Source organism: Canis aureus, chromosome 18 (genome assembly GCF_053574225.1).
Source record: "Canis aureus isolate CA01 chromosome 18, VMU_Caureus_v.1.0, whole genome shotgun sequence".
In the NCBI taxonomy this organism is placed as follows: Eukaryota; Metazoa; Chordata; class Mammalia; order Carnivora; family Canidae; genus Canis; species Canis aureus.
Genome location: NC_135628.1, coordinates 22758325 through 22772037, shown reverse-complemented (window position 1 = coordinate 22772037; position 13713 = coordinate 22758325). Strand labels below are relative to the sequence as shown.

Sequence of the window (13713 nt, the reverse complement as noted above, 5' to 3'; positions counted from 1 at the left end):
CCCTGGGAGGAAGGCAGGGGAAGCAGCACCTCCCCTGCGTCTGTGCTGCCCTCCAGGTACAGCCCTCAGGGCTTGGAAGGTTCTGGCACCCCGAGTGTGCTTCGCCACTAGCTGCCCATCTCATGTTTGTTCAGGCTTGAGAGCCTGGTGCCGGTGGATTGGCAGGGAGAGACCCAGCCAGCCAGAGGGGTCTCTCGGCCAGTCCTGGTAATTCCCTTGCTCTTCGCAGGGATTGGAGTTAGATAGGCCACTGTGGCAATTCTGGGCCACTGAGACCTAAGGAAAACCTGCTGAGGGCTCCCACAAGGTGTTTTCCCTCCCTCCGAAAAAGAGGTACAAGGAAGAGATCGCTTTTCTGCTTCTGGATCTTGTCTGCAGTGCGGCCAGTTGAGGACCAAGAGGGGAGGTACACTGCTGAGACCGCAATGCATGGAGGCTACCACAGGGGTGGCCCCACAGAGGCACTGGATTAACCACCCACCATTCATTTGGGTCAAGGGTCACTCATCCCACCTCAAGATGACTCCTTATGTGAGGTTCTTTGCAACTAGAGCCATCGTAACTGGATCGTGAAGTCATTGTCCCCCTTATTTCATGGGCTCGTGAGCCAGTGAGCCAAAGGCACACAGCTAATAAGGGACAGAATGAGAATCAGCTGAGCGTGGCCATCCCTGAAGCCCTGAGCCTTTCCGTCTTCTCCCTCCAAGACCTCCACTGGGCCCAGCACACAGAAAGTACTAAATACGTGCGTGTTAACAGACAAGCAGGCTTTCTGCTCCCCCAGACACCAGCCTGCTGGAAACTGGAGCAGCCACCCATGGGCAGGCTCCTCACCATCAACCAAGAGTCTCCATTTCAAGCATGAGAGACACTTCCCACATACCGGAGATACTGAACCCAAAGCTGGGGACAGGAAATCTCTAGAAACCTGAACTACTGCTCACTGGGGCCTCCACTGTAATATAATGAGAAAAGCCTTGCTCTCTCTCTCTCTCTCACTTGACTGCAACTTCAGGACTGTAAGTTGCCTGGAAAAAAAAAAAAAATCAAGGCACAACGCTAACCACACGATTACCAACATAACCAGGTGACCCCTACACTGTGACTGCTCCGCCTCTGTTCACATTATGGTCTACAGGACACCTCATCTCACATACAACCCAGAGAGAGAGAAGAAAAAACAACTGAGCAATTATAGACATTCAGCCTTCAGATAGTCATTCATTCACAGCCACCAGTTGATGAGATGCAGCAGGTCTGCAAGATGATAAACCAAGGGACACCTGTGTGGCTCAGCTGGTTAAGTGTCTGCCTTCAGCTCAGGTCATGATCTCAGGGTCCTGGGATGGAGCCCTGAGTCTGGATCCCTGCTCAGTGGGGAGTCCGCTTCTCCCTCTCCCTCTGCCTCTCTTCTCCATTCATGCTCTCTTGCTTTCTCCCTTTCAAATAAATAAATAAAATCTTTAAAAAAGGAGGGGGGGATAAACTAAGTGCTGCTGATGCAGAGGTGAGTTCACACAGGAGCCCTTGGGATATTTTTCTCTTTCCACGTTCTGTGGTACAGCAGCTAGACTGGAAAAATCAGGTGGGTTGTGGACCTGGATTTAAATCCTGAGTCCAGACAAAGTAATTAATGTCAGCAATTCAGGCCCCTCAGATGTAAACTGAAGATGAACCAATTATTCTCTCAACCAGACAGTACTTAGTATGCAGCAGGCACCTTGCAGGGCCAGAGGTGAGCCAGACGATATGTCAGGAGGAACTCAGACTCGGAATCAGGCAGATACAACATATGTTGCCCCACAGAGTCACACTGGTTTGTGTCCCAACAGGGGAATCGTTGGGATGGGTGACAGGACTCCTGAAGGCAGTGGGGCTAATCTGAGGAATTGGCCAGAAGCAGAGGAGGTGAATCTGTTTGTGTCCTTTTGCACATCTGTATGGACAGGAGTGAAGGAGCTTGCAGATAAGACCTGAAGGTAAGAAAGAGCCTGAAGCTCAATCCCAGGAAATGAAATAAGTTCAGGGAACTGGCCTGGGGAATATAAGGGCGGAATGGTAGGATAGGAGGCTGAAGAGCAAAAGCAGATCCGTGTCAACCCGAAGAGGGTGTGGACATCATCCTAGGACCCTGGAGAGCACAGAGGGCATGAGGCAGGCAAGGACCTGATCCAAGCCACTATCTGTGGAGAATCAACCGGGAGGGGTGACAGTGGGTAGAGAAAGGAAGATATCCATCAGGAGGCCAGCACCAGGGAAGTGGTTGTGAGGCTGGGGCAATGGGAACGGGTAAGAAAGATATTGAAGATGTAAAGTCAACTAGTGAGAGACCAGATATAGGAGAAAAGGTGAGGAAGGAGCTACATCTGATACTAAGATTTCTGGCTAACACACCTGGACTTAAACCTCACCAACCAGCACCTCAGAGGGAATTGGGCCCAGAAGCAGGTTTAGAGAGAAGATGACAAGTTCAGTGATGGGTATAGCCCACGTGTCAGACCCTGTGTGAAAGGCTCAGGTGGGTTAAACACCTGCTCATCTGAACTTGAATTCCTGACTCGTTCCAGGCAATCCAATTTTGAGTACTACATCTCATCAACTTTAAGACACGCATTTTTTTTTCACATCTTAACAGTTTAAATCAGGATGTTTTAAAATTGATGGGTGAGATGGACTGATTAGCAGTGTTCTTTCTTACTGGTAGGTACAAGAGTGGTGCATCTTACAATGGATGGCATCTTTAATTTGATGAAATATGAGGTCTACCAATCTTAGAAGAAAATAGTATTTGAATGTCTCTCCTTAGGACTTAAATCCTACCTAGTTCCAAAAAGATCCGAAGTAACCTGTCAAAGTAAAGATCATAGGCTGGGCAGGTTCTGCAAAATAAATAAATAAATAAAAACCACTCCCAGGATTAAATATTGGAAAGAATCCCCAGAGCGCCCTTGTCTCCCACATGAAGGGTTATTAGTTGGCCATGATTTACATAGTGGATAAAAATAACAGGTCAAACCAGCTTCCAGAAGCCCCCAATCCTAAGAACTAAGGCCAAAACCAGGAGACAGTAGAATTTGAAAAAAAAAAATAATAATAATAACAGTAAGTTGACTGACTTTCAGACAGCCCAGAGATGAGTGTGGCCAGGGGTCTCAAGAAAGACATCTTTTAAGAAGAGTGAACTCGATGGGGCCTTGAAAGCTTCATAGTTGCATTTCCCACCAAGAATAGGGTGACCAAGACAAGGCCCATTAACGTCTTCCTGATGTTGTTCAAGGACTTCATCTAGTTTTATTCAAGAATTTAACAAGCACTTCCTGTGACAAAACACGCACAGGGACAGGCCCCCTGCTTTCCAGCCTTCGTGGCACAGCCACATGTCCGGGTCCACACTCATTTTGGAAGAAGCCAGGCTGTTGCTACAGGCAGGGACCAGATACTCTCCCAATCTCCCTGAAGGCAGTCCTCTCACGGTGGGGCTCCTACCGGGGACTACACGGCTGCCTGCCTCCCCCAAGATGTGAACGTCAGAAATGCCACACGTCAGAAACTCCAAGGACTTCACTTTATTTCTCCTCCGAATCTCAGCATCTCCCTGCTCCATTATCGAAGGCGACTTAGCCTTCGATACACATTTATTTCCCTCCGACAGCTCTGACCTTTGCTGGCTTTTACAGCCAGGCTCTATTTGGGGGTAGCAATAATAGCAGTAGTTATAGAAGTGTTCCCACTAATAGCTACATGCAGTGAGAACTCGCCATGTGCCAAGCTTTGTTTATATTCTCTCACTTAATTCTCACACAAATACCCTGGGAACACTAATCCCATCTTATTAATGAAATCCAGGGCAGTGAAGGAGAAAAAGATGCCTCCTATGTCTTGGTTTAAAGAAAAAGATCTTTTTTAAGCCGGGAGTGGGAGGAGGTGGTATATTACTGTTAGTTATACTCTTCTATATATGTCTACGTTTCCAGAATTGGGTTTTTTTTTTTAAGATTTTATTTATTTATTAATTTATTTATTTGAGAGAGAGTGAGAGAGAGAATGAGAGAGATCATGAGCAGGAGGGAAAAGCAGACTCTCCACTGAGCAGGGAGCCCAACAAGGGACTAGACCCCAGGACCCTGGGATCATGAGCTGAGCCAAAGGCAAACATCCACCTGAGCCACCTAGGTACCACCCCCCCCATTTTTTTTTACTTTTTAAAAATGAGCCTGAAGTTTACCACTCCATGATGGGCCTAGAATACTCCTACCACCAATGCCAAGAGAAAAGCATGATGAGGTGCTGCTACTGCTCCCACACCCAGAATTTGGGATGCACTTCCCTGGTTTGTTTTGACTACTTAAAGGCTGACCCTGAGGAAAGAAACAAAGAAAAAAAGAGAATAAATGAAAGGACCAGATTCAAGAAACTCTTGTTCCCCAAGTATGTGTGGCCAGAAGTCTTTAAATTGTTAGGCCCAAACTCCGTTAAAACTAATGATGCCCACACTGAGTCAAGCACCAAAACAAAAAGGATTTCCGAACCCTCTGCTGGCCACAGGGAAATGTATCAGGCTGGAAGGAAGACCAGTTTCAACCTCGCTGCAATGTGGGTTTTTTTGTTTTTTTTGTTTTTTTTTGTTTTTTTAAGAAAGACATGCGCATTCAAAACCCCATCCTCAAAAAAACTTTTAATCCGGGTAAGAGTTGATGGCACACTGAAAGACTACTCATGAGAGCTACTGTAGGAACTTTAGCGAGGTCTGATGTGGCCCATAATAAAGAGGAGCATTTAAAATTTTTATGTGTAGAACTTTGGAATTCAGAAATATTTAGACATAATAAGACTGAGTATAATTTTGAAATATTTTTAATAACTGTGAAGGTTTGTCATTACCATGCCATTGCTGGCACTGCTAAATTAGTTCCATGTAATTTATAAGTTGAATTCTTAATGAAGAGCCAAATTTCTAATTATCACATATTCATACAGAAATGTAATCTGTTTTACCAGAATTTGCTTCACAATACAACAGAAAACGAGAATGGTATCTGCTCTGGGAATCAGCTGAAACCAAGGCCTGAACTCAAGAAGGGGCTGATGCCTGGACCCTGCAGTCCACTCACTTCTGACATTTAGCCAGAAGAAAACCCTCAAAGGCCATCTAGTCCAGATACTTCATTGACAGCTAAGAAAACAGACCAGGGGCAGAAGTGACATACCAACTTTCAGAAGTTATTTACCAGGGATAAACTTCCCCAAGACCCTAGGAGATTAGAAGCAATAGATCAGGGGCAGAGATGGGGTGGAGTGTGGTGTGGTAGCTTTACTTAAGGCAGTAACAGATGGCTGCTGACCGTGGGAGACAGGGCAGAAAAATGAGAGTTTATTACAAGATAATAGTGGATCTTAAGAATAAAACATGAACCCAAATCATTATGCAAAGGTCTCAATAAACGTGGGATTCTCCATTAAAAAAAAAAAAAAAGTTCCTGATATATCTTAGCATAGTTTTCCATCAAGAATGTTTTAAGATAAACATAGAGCTCTCATTCAAAGAGGTCAGCTCCAGGTGTGTGGAAGGTTAATTACAGTAGAATACCTTCATGCCCAACAATGCTAGATAAATGTTATATATGCGGGTGCTTGTTTTTTCAAGGATAGATGAAGTTTGTTTTTGAGATGTACACCCATCTCATGGACAATAAAGCTAATACTCTGAATTCTGAGGACTAAAGTAACTTTTACACAGATGACAACTTATCTAAATGACCTGAAATAAAATGACTGGCTGCAAATAAGCGCTCAAGAACGTACAGTACTTAAGCATTACTAATTACCACTCCCAAGGCCACACGTATGTCAAACAGCACCTTATCAATCCAGTGATGTTGTGGGAGTCCAAAGACAGGCAGACAACGTAGATAAGGTTTTATGATTCCACCATGAAGTAAGAATATTCGCTCTACATGATCTCTATCCCATGACTGGCAGACTCTTCCCTTGCCAACCATCTCCTCACCTGTAGCTCACCTTTACCTCTTAGCAACAGAACAAGGAGGAGGTGACTCTGTCATAAGACCTATCTCCCATTTCTAGACGTTAAATGTGTTCTTTACCATGTTCCTGATGTCACTTCCATCCCCACCCCCTCTTCCCCATCACCTCGACAATGAATAGGTTTCTAAAGACCCTCCTGAGATGATCTCATCCCTGTGTATGGAACCTACAGGTGGGCAAGCCTAGCCATGCACTGGGCTTGCTTACTCATGCATGTGGTCCACTGTACTGGAAACCTGCATTCACACTTTACCTTTACATCCTGTGCTAGAACTTTAGCTACTTTTACCTCAGCTAGTTTCTTTGCCTCACAGCCACTTAAATACAATTCTGAGGAAAGAACAGGAGCCTTGGAGCCAGCAAATCCTGGGTTGAATCCCAGCTCCAGCATCCAAATTGAGCTCTGGGACTGAAAACAAGTTACTTTTCCTTCCTGAGCCTTAGATTCTTAAGTGTAAAAGAAGAGAGCTGTGCAGAGTATATGCACACATTATGTCTGTGCTATAAAGTGCGTGGCACACAGTAGGTGCTCAGAAGATGCTTATTTCCTTCCCCTCCCTTTCTCCCTGACTTCCCACTTAGAACTGCTGGCAAGAACTTCTTTCTCTTCAGAATATTTTCTCCTAGCTCTACTTGCTGACCCCTCTCCATATGCTTTCTGTTGGCACTATCTTCTACACCTGAATCATGAAGAGGGTTTGGAAAACCTATACTGGGAAATGTGATTATAAAGCATTGCCAAATGTGGTTCATAAAATAGAAGTGACAAAACTGCAAAACAGGGCTCATCTATAGAGGTTTGGCTGATGACTGAGAAACAGGGGCCCCTGGACACTCCCAGCCACCTGTCCTTCTTCTCCCTTATTTGCCAGACTTAGCAAATAAAAATGCACGATGCCTGGATAAATTTTATTTTCAGATAAGCAACAGATATTTTTTTGGTATGTCCCAAGTATTGTAGTAGAAAAGTAAAATGCCTCCCTAGCAAAGAAAAAAAGCCACAGAGAAAGGAAACTAAAGACCATGACTATCACGGACAGGGGTGGCTGTCCCTTCCACCTGGCATTGCCAGAGAGAGCTTAAAGTTGTCTGACCAAAGAGATTCCTGCCAGAGTCTTGGAGTCCTAGGCAGTAGTACTGGGAGGCATTGAATAATAGCCAAGGTCTTTCAAATCTGTTAAGCACCAGGGGTTAGTGAATAAATTTTGAAGACTGCAGTTGCCCCAGCATTCTGAATATCTATACAAAATCCACCCACTAAATGCTTGACATATGACTTCTTTGGTATTATTTACTCACTAATTTTTTTAAACATAATTTTGTTCAATGGATGAATTTTATATTTCATATAATATCAGGAATGTTGGGAAAGTGGAGATAAACCACCTATACCTAAATGCAAGTGAGTTTTCTCTTTATTTGGAGTTGCATTTCCTATTTGAAAAGAATAAAAAAAAAAGATTATAAAACTACATAGGAAAACACATATGTTAATGTACAAACTGAAACATCATCTCTCACAAGAATTATTGCAATAACCTCTAAATTGAACTCCCTGCTTCCACTTACCCAGTCTCTTCTCAAACCAGCAGCCAGAATGATCCTTCTAAAAAATAAGTCCCATTATGTCATTTCTTTGCTCAAAGTCTTCTGGTGGCTTCCCATATCACTCTGCAGAAGAGGTAAAATCTTTCTAGCAACCTGCAAGTCCCTTCAGGACCTGCCATAAACTCCTTTTACCCCCTCAGATCTCCCCTTTTCCTGCCCAGCTTACTTAGCTCCAGCCACACTGACCTCTGCCTATAACACTCTTACCCAGGATATCCTTATACTTGAATCTATTCTTCTTCAAATCTTTGCTCTGATGCCAACTTCTCTGCAATGCCTTCTTTGGCCACTTTTTCAAACCACAGACCCCATTGCTAGCTACCTTGTCCCCCTTCCTACTATATTTTTCTCCATTCCACCAATCCCCATCAACCTACTGTATATTTTACTAAGTTGTATATTTTGTGTCTCTCCACTAGAATACACAACAGACATTGGCATTTTGTTCACTGAAGCATCCCAAGAATGCAGAACATTACACAACACATAGAAGGCACTCAACAAAATTATTTATTGAGTGTTCAATAAACATAAGGTAAAAATAATGAGTTTCACTGGGTAAAATGTATTTACTACAAACTAAACAACGAATAAATGTGGAGTTTTCTTCAAGATTTCAAAGTTGAAAACCAACCCTTCTGCTAAAACCAACCCCCCTGCTTTCTTCTTTTCCTAATCAGAAAATTAGCAGGAGCTAAAGGGAAAGTCATTTTCCTGCTTCTGATATCAATATTCAAAAATGTAGGACATAGCATTCTCCTTGTTAGCATTTTATAAATAGCACAATTGAAAAAAATTACATTTTTGCCTGAAGCAACATCTTTTTAGGGTGCATCCCTTAAATGTAAATGGACTAAATTCTCCAATAAAAATGCAGAGTGGCTGAATGGACAAAAAAATTTAAAAAACACCCAAGAACCATCTATATGCTGCCTACAAGAGATTCACTTAAGATGTAAGGACACACAACCAACAGTGAAGGGCTGGAAAAAAGATATTGCATAAAAATGGAAACCAAAAGAAAGCTAGGCTTGCTATACCTACAGCAGACAAAATAGACTTCAAAACAAAGACTATAATAAAAGACAAAGAAGATCATTATTTAATGTTAAAGGAGTCAACCCAACAAGAGAATATAACATTTGTAAATGTTTATGTACCAACATAGGAGCACCTAAATACATAAAGCAAATATTAACAGACTTAAAGAAAGAAATAGACAGCAATACAATAATAGCATGGGACTTCAATATCCCACTTTCATCAATGGATAGATGATCTCAGACAGATTATCAGAAAGGAAATATCAACCTTAAATGACATGTTAGACCAGGTGGACTAACAGATATATACAGAAGGTTCTATCTAAAAGCAGAATACAAATCCTCTCAAGTGCATATGGAACATTCTCCAAGATAGACCATTATTTTAGGCCACAAAACAATTCTTAATATATTTAAGAAGACTGAAATCATATCAAGAATCTTTTCTAACTACATGGTATGAAACTAAAATAAATTATCAGAAGAAAACTGAAAAATTCACAAATATCTAGAGATTAAACAACATGTCATGGAACAATGGGTCAAAAAAATAATCAAAAGATTAATAAAAAGATACCTTGAGACAAACAAAAATAGACACCAAAACTAATGGAGATGCAGCAAAAGTTGTTCCAAGAGGGAAGTACATAGAAATAAATGCCTACAGCTTAAGAAACAAGAAAGATCTCAAATAAACAACTTAACATTACACCTCAAGGAATTAGAAGAACAAAGCCCAAAATTATTAGAAGAAAGGAAATAACAAAGACCAGAGCAGAAATAAATGAAACAGAATAACAAGACAATAGAAAAGATTGATGAAACTAAGGGCTAGTTCTTTGGAAGGATAGACAAAATTGACAAACTTTTAGCTAGACTCACCAAGAAGAGAGGATTTAAAGTATTTAAATAAGAAATGAAAGAGGACACATATTACTACTAAAACCACAGAAATAAAAACGATCATAAGAGACCACAATGAACAATTTATACACCAACAAATTGGAAAATCTAAAGGAAAGGATAAATTCCTAGAAACATACAACCTACCAAGACTAAATCAAGAAGAAATAAAAAATCTGAACAGACCAATTACTAGTAAGGAGATTGAATTAGTAATCAAAATCTCCAAACAAACAAAAGTCTAAGACCACACAACTCACTGACAAATTCTACCAAACATTTAAAGATTAATAGCAATCCTTTTCAAACTCTTGCAAAAAGTAGAAAAGGAGAAAATACTTCCAAACTCATTTTATAATGCCAGCATTATTCTTATATTGAAATTATACAAGACCACCACAGAAAAGAAAATTATAGGCCAGTAGGGTAACAGATGTTAACAAGACTTGTGGTGATTTCAAATACCAAATCATTATGTGGTACACTTCAAACTAATGCAATGCTGCTTGTCAATCATATTTCAATTTTTAAAAAGAAAATTACAGGCCAATATCCATGATGGACATAGATGCATAAATCCTTTACAAAATATTAGCAAACTGAAGAAAATAGCACATTAAAAGGATCACCATAATGATCAAGTGGGATTTACTCCAGGGATGCAAGGATGATATCCATGAATCAGTGTGATACACCACCTTAACAAAATGGAAGATAACAATCATATGATCATCTCAAGAAATGCACTGTTTACAAAATTCAACATCCCTTTAATGATAAAACCCCTCAACAAGTAGGTATAGAGGGAATATATCCCAATATAATAAGGCCATATATAATAAGCTCACAGCTAACATCACACTCAACAGTGAAAATCTAAAAGCTTTATCTCTAAGATTATGAACAAGACAAGGATGCTAACCCTCTGCACTTTATTCAACACTGTATTAGAAATCCTAGCCAGAGTGATTAGGCAAGAAAAAGAAATAAAATGCATCCAAACAGGAAAGGAAGAAGTAAAACTACCACTATTTGCATATGATACTATATATATAGAAAATCCTAAAAACTCCACCAAAAAACTGTTAGAACCAATAAACAAATTCAGTAAAGTTCCAGGAAACAAAATCAATATGTAAAAATCTGTTCCATGATATGAACATTCAAAAAGAGAAATTGAGAAAATAATTCCTTTTATAATTGTATCAAAAAGAATAAAATATCTAAGAATAAATTTAACCAAAGAGGTGAATATTCTGCACACTGAAAAGTATAAAACACTGATAAAAATAAATTGAAAAATAATAATAAAATACTCTGTGCTCACGGATTATAATAGCACTAAAATTTCCCTACTATCCAAAACAATCTACAGATTCAATGTAATTTCCATCAAAATTCCAATGCATTTTTCAGAGAAAGAAAAAAAAAACTCTAAATAAATTCTTAAATTTGAATGGATCCACAAAAATCCCTGAGTAGCCAAAGCAATCTTGAGAAAGAAGAATAAAGCTGGAGGCATCACACTGTCTTATTTCAAACTATATTACAAAACTACACTAATCCAAACAGTATGATTTGGGCATACAAACAGACATATAGATTAATGGAACAGAACAGAGAGCCCAGAAATAAACCCATGCACATATGGTCATTTAATTATAATAAGTATATAAAATGGGGAAAGGATGGTCTCTTCAATAAATGGCATTGAGAAAACTGAACAGCCACACACAAAAGAATGGGGCCATTTTCTAACACCATATGCAAAAATTAACTCAAAGTGGATTAAAGATTTCAATGTTACACCTGAAATCATAAAACTCTTAGAAGAAAACATAGGTAGTAAGTTCTTAGACATCAGCCTTGGCAATGATTTTTTTAATCTGAAAGCAACAAAAGCAAAAATAAACAAGTGGACTACTTATGAACTAAAACAACAAAAGCAAAAGCAACAAAAGCAAAAATAAACAAGTGGACTACTTATGAACTAAAACACTTTTGCATAGCAAAGAAAACCATCAACAAAGTGAAAAGGCAACCTACTCAATGGGAAAAAAAATTGCAAATCATATACCTGGTACAGTTAATATATAAAATATATAAAGAATTCATATAATTCAACAGAAAAAAGAAATCCAATTTTTAAAATGGGCATATCTGAGTAGACAATTTTTCCAAAAAAGACATACAGATAGCCAGTGGCCACATGAAAATATGCTCAACATCACTAATGATCAAGGAAATTCAAATCAAAACCACAATGAGATATCACCTTCTACCTGTTAGAATAGCTAATATCAAAAAGATAAGAAATAACAAAAATTGGAGGGGATGTGGAAAAATGGGAACCCTTGGTCCCATTGATGGAATTGTAAATTGCTGCAAACACTATGGAAAACAGTATGAACAGTATGAAGGTTCCTCAAAAATTTAAAATAGAACTACCACATGAGGGTGCCTGGGTGGCTCAGTGGTTGAGCATTGCCTTCAGCTCAGGTTGTGATCCCAGGGTCCTGGGATCGGGTCCTGCATGAGGCTCCCTGCAGGCTCCTGCTTCTCCCTCTGCCTATGTCTCTGCCTCTGTTTCTGTGTCTCTCGTGAATAAATAAATAAAATCTTAAAAAACCTACCATATGATCCAGAAACTTCACTTCTGGGTATTGATGCAAAGTATTAAATATTCACTTGAGAAGATCTGCACTCCCATGTTCACTGCAGCATTATTCACAATAGCCAAAATATACAAATGTCGTGGATGGATGTATGGATAAAGATATATGGCGGATATGTGTTATATTGTTATTTATTGTAAGAAATGCATATTTGGTCTTCAACTCAGTTATTGGCACAGAGCTCCTAAAACCCTTGGAATCTCCTGTGATAAGAGTAATAAAGATGTTTTTCATTATGTTAATGAGGTGACTTTTGGGAAGCCCTTTGGTAACCTAAAGATAGGGCCTGGTTATCTGGGAAGCCAACCATGTCATTAGAAGGTTTTAATTTTCAGTACCTCCACCGTAACCTCTAGGGAGCTCCCGGGAGAAAGATTGAATCAGTCACCAGTGGTCAATGATGATTAATCAATCATGCCTATGTGATAAAGCCTCCATTAAAAACCCAAAAAGACAGGTTTCAGAGAGCTTCCAGAAGTGAATACATGAAGATTTGGAAAAAGTGGTGACCTGGAGAGAACAGGAAGGCTCCACACCCTTTTCCCATACCCTTCCCTATGCATCTCCTCCACCTGGATGTTCCTGAGTTATATCCTTTTATAATAAAACAGTGATCTACTATGTAAAACATTTCTCTGAGTTCTGTGAGCTGCTCTAGCAAATTAATTGAACTCAAGGAGGGGGAATCTGACTTCTAGCCCATTGGTCAGAAGTACAGCTAACAACCTGGACTCATGAAGGGCATCTGAAGTCCAAGGAGGGGGTCGTGGGAACCTCCAGTCTGTAGACGGGTGACCAAAACCACAAGTAACAGCCTGGGCTTGCTGCTGCCATCTGATCCAGAGTAAAGGTTGAGGACAGTCTTTTTTGGACGTTTAGTTTACCTTACCCTGCGAATCTAATACTATCTTTAGGTAGATAGTATCAGCATTCACTTGAATTCTCCGACACTGCTGAAACTGGGTCAGGATCCGAATTTAATACATACACAGTGGAATATTATTTAGCCATATAAAAGAAAAAATCCTGCGACGCTTGGGTAGCTCAGTCAGTTAAGTGTCTGTCTTCTGCTCAGGTCATGATCTCAGGGTCCTGGGATTGAGCCCCTCATCGGGCTCCCTGCTCAGCAGGGAGTCCTCTCTCTCCCTCTGTGCTCATTCTCCCTCTCCCAAATAAATTTTTTAAAAAGCGGGGGAGAAATCTTGCCATAACATGGATGGAGCTTGAGGGGATTATGCTAAATGAAGTTAAGTCAGACAGAGAAAGACAAAAAGAGCACAATCTCACTTATATATATGGAATCAAAACAAACAAACGAGCTCCTGGTTACAGAGATTAGATTAGTGGTTGCCAGAGGCGGGGGGTGGGGGGTATGTGACATGAGTAAAGAAGATAAAGAAGATCAAAACCTCCAGTTATGAAATAAGTCCTAGAGATGT

At 40.3% G+C, this 13713-nt stretch overlaps 1 protein-coding gene across 3 annotated transcripts in view; it reads right to left on the bottom strand.

The window, feature by feature from the left end:
• The window catches only part of GSDME (gasdermin E), a 75677-nt gene that overhangs the window by 42953 nt on the left and 19011 nt on the right, over positions 1–13713 (bottom strand). The window lies entirely within an intron of this gene.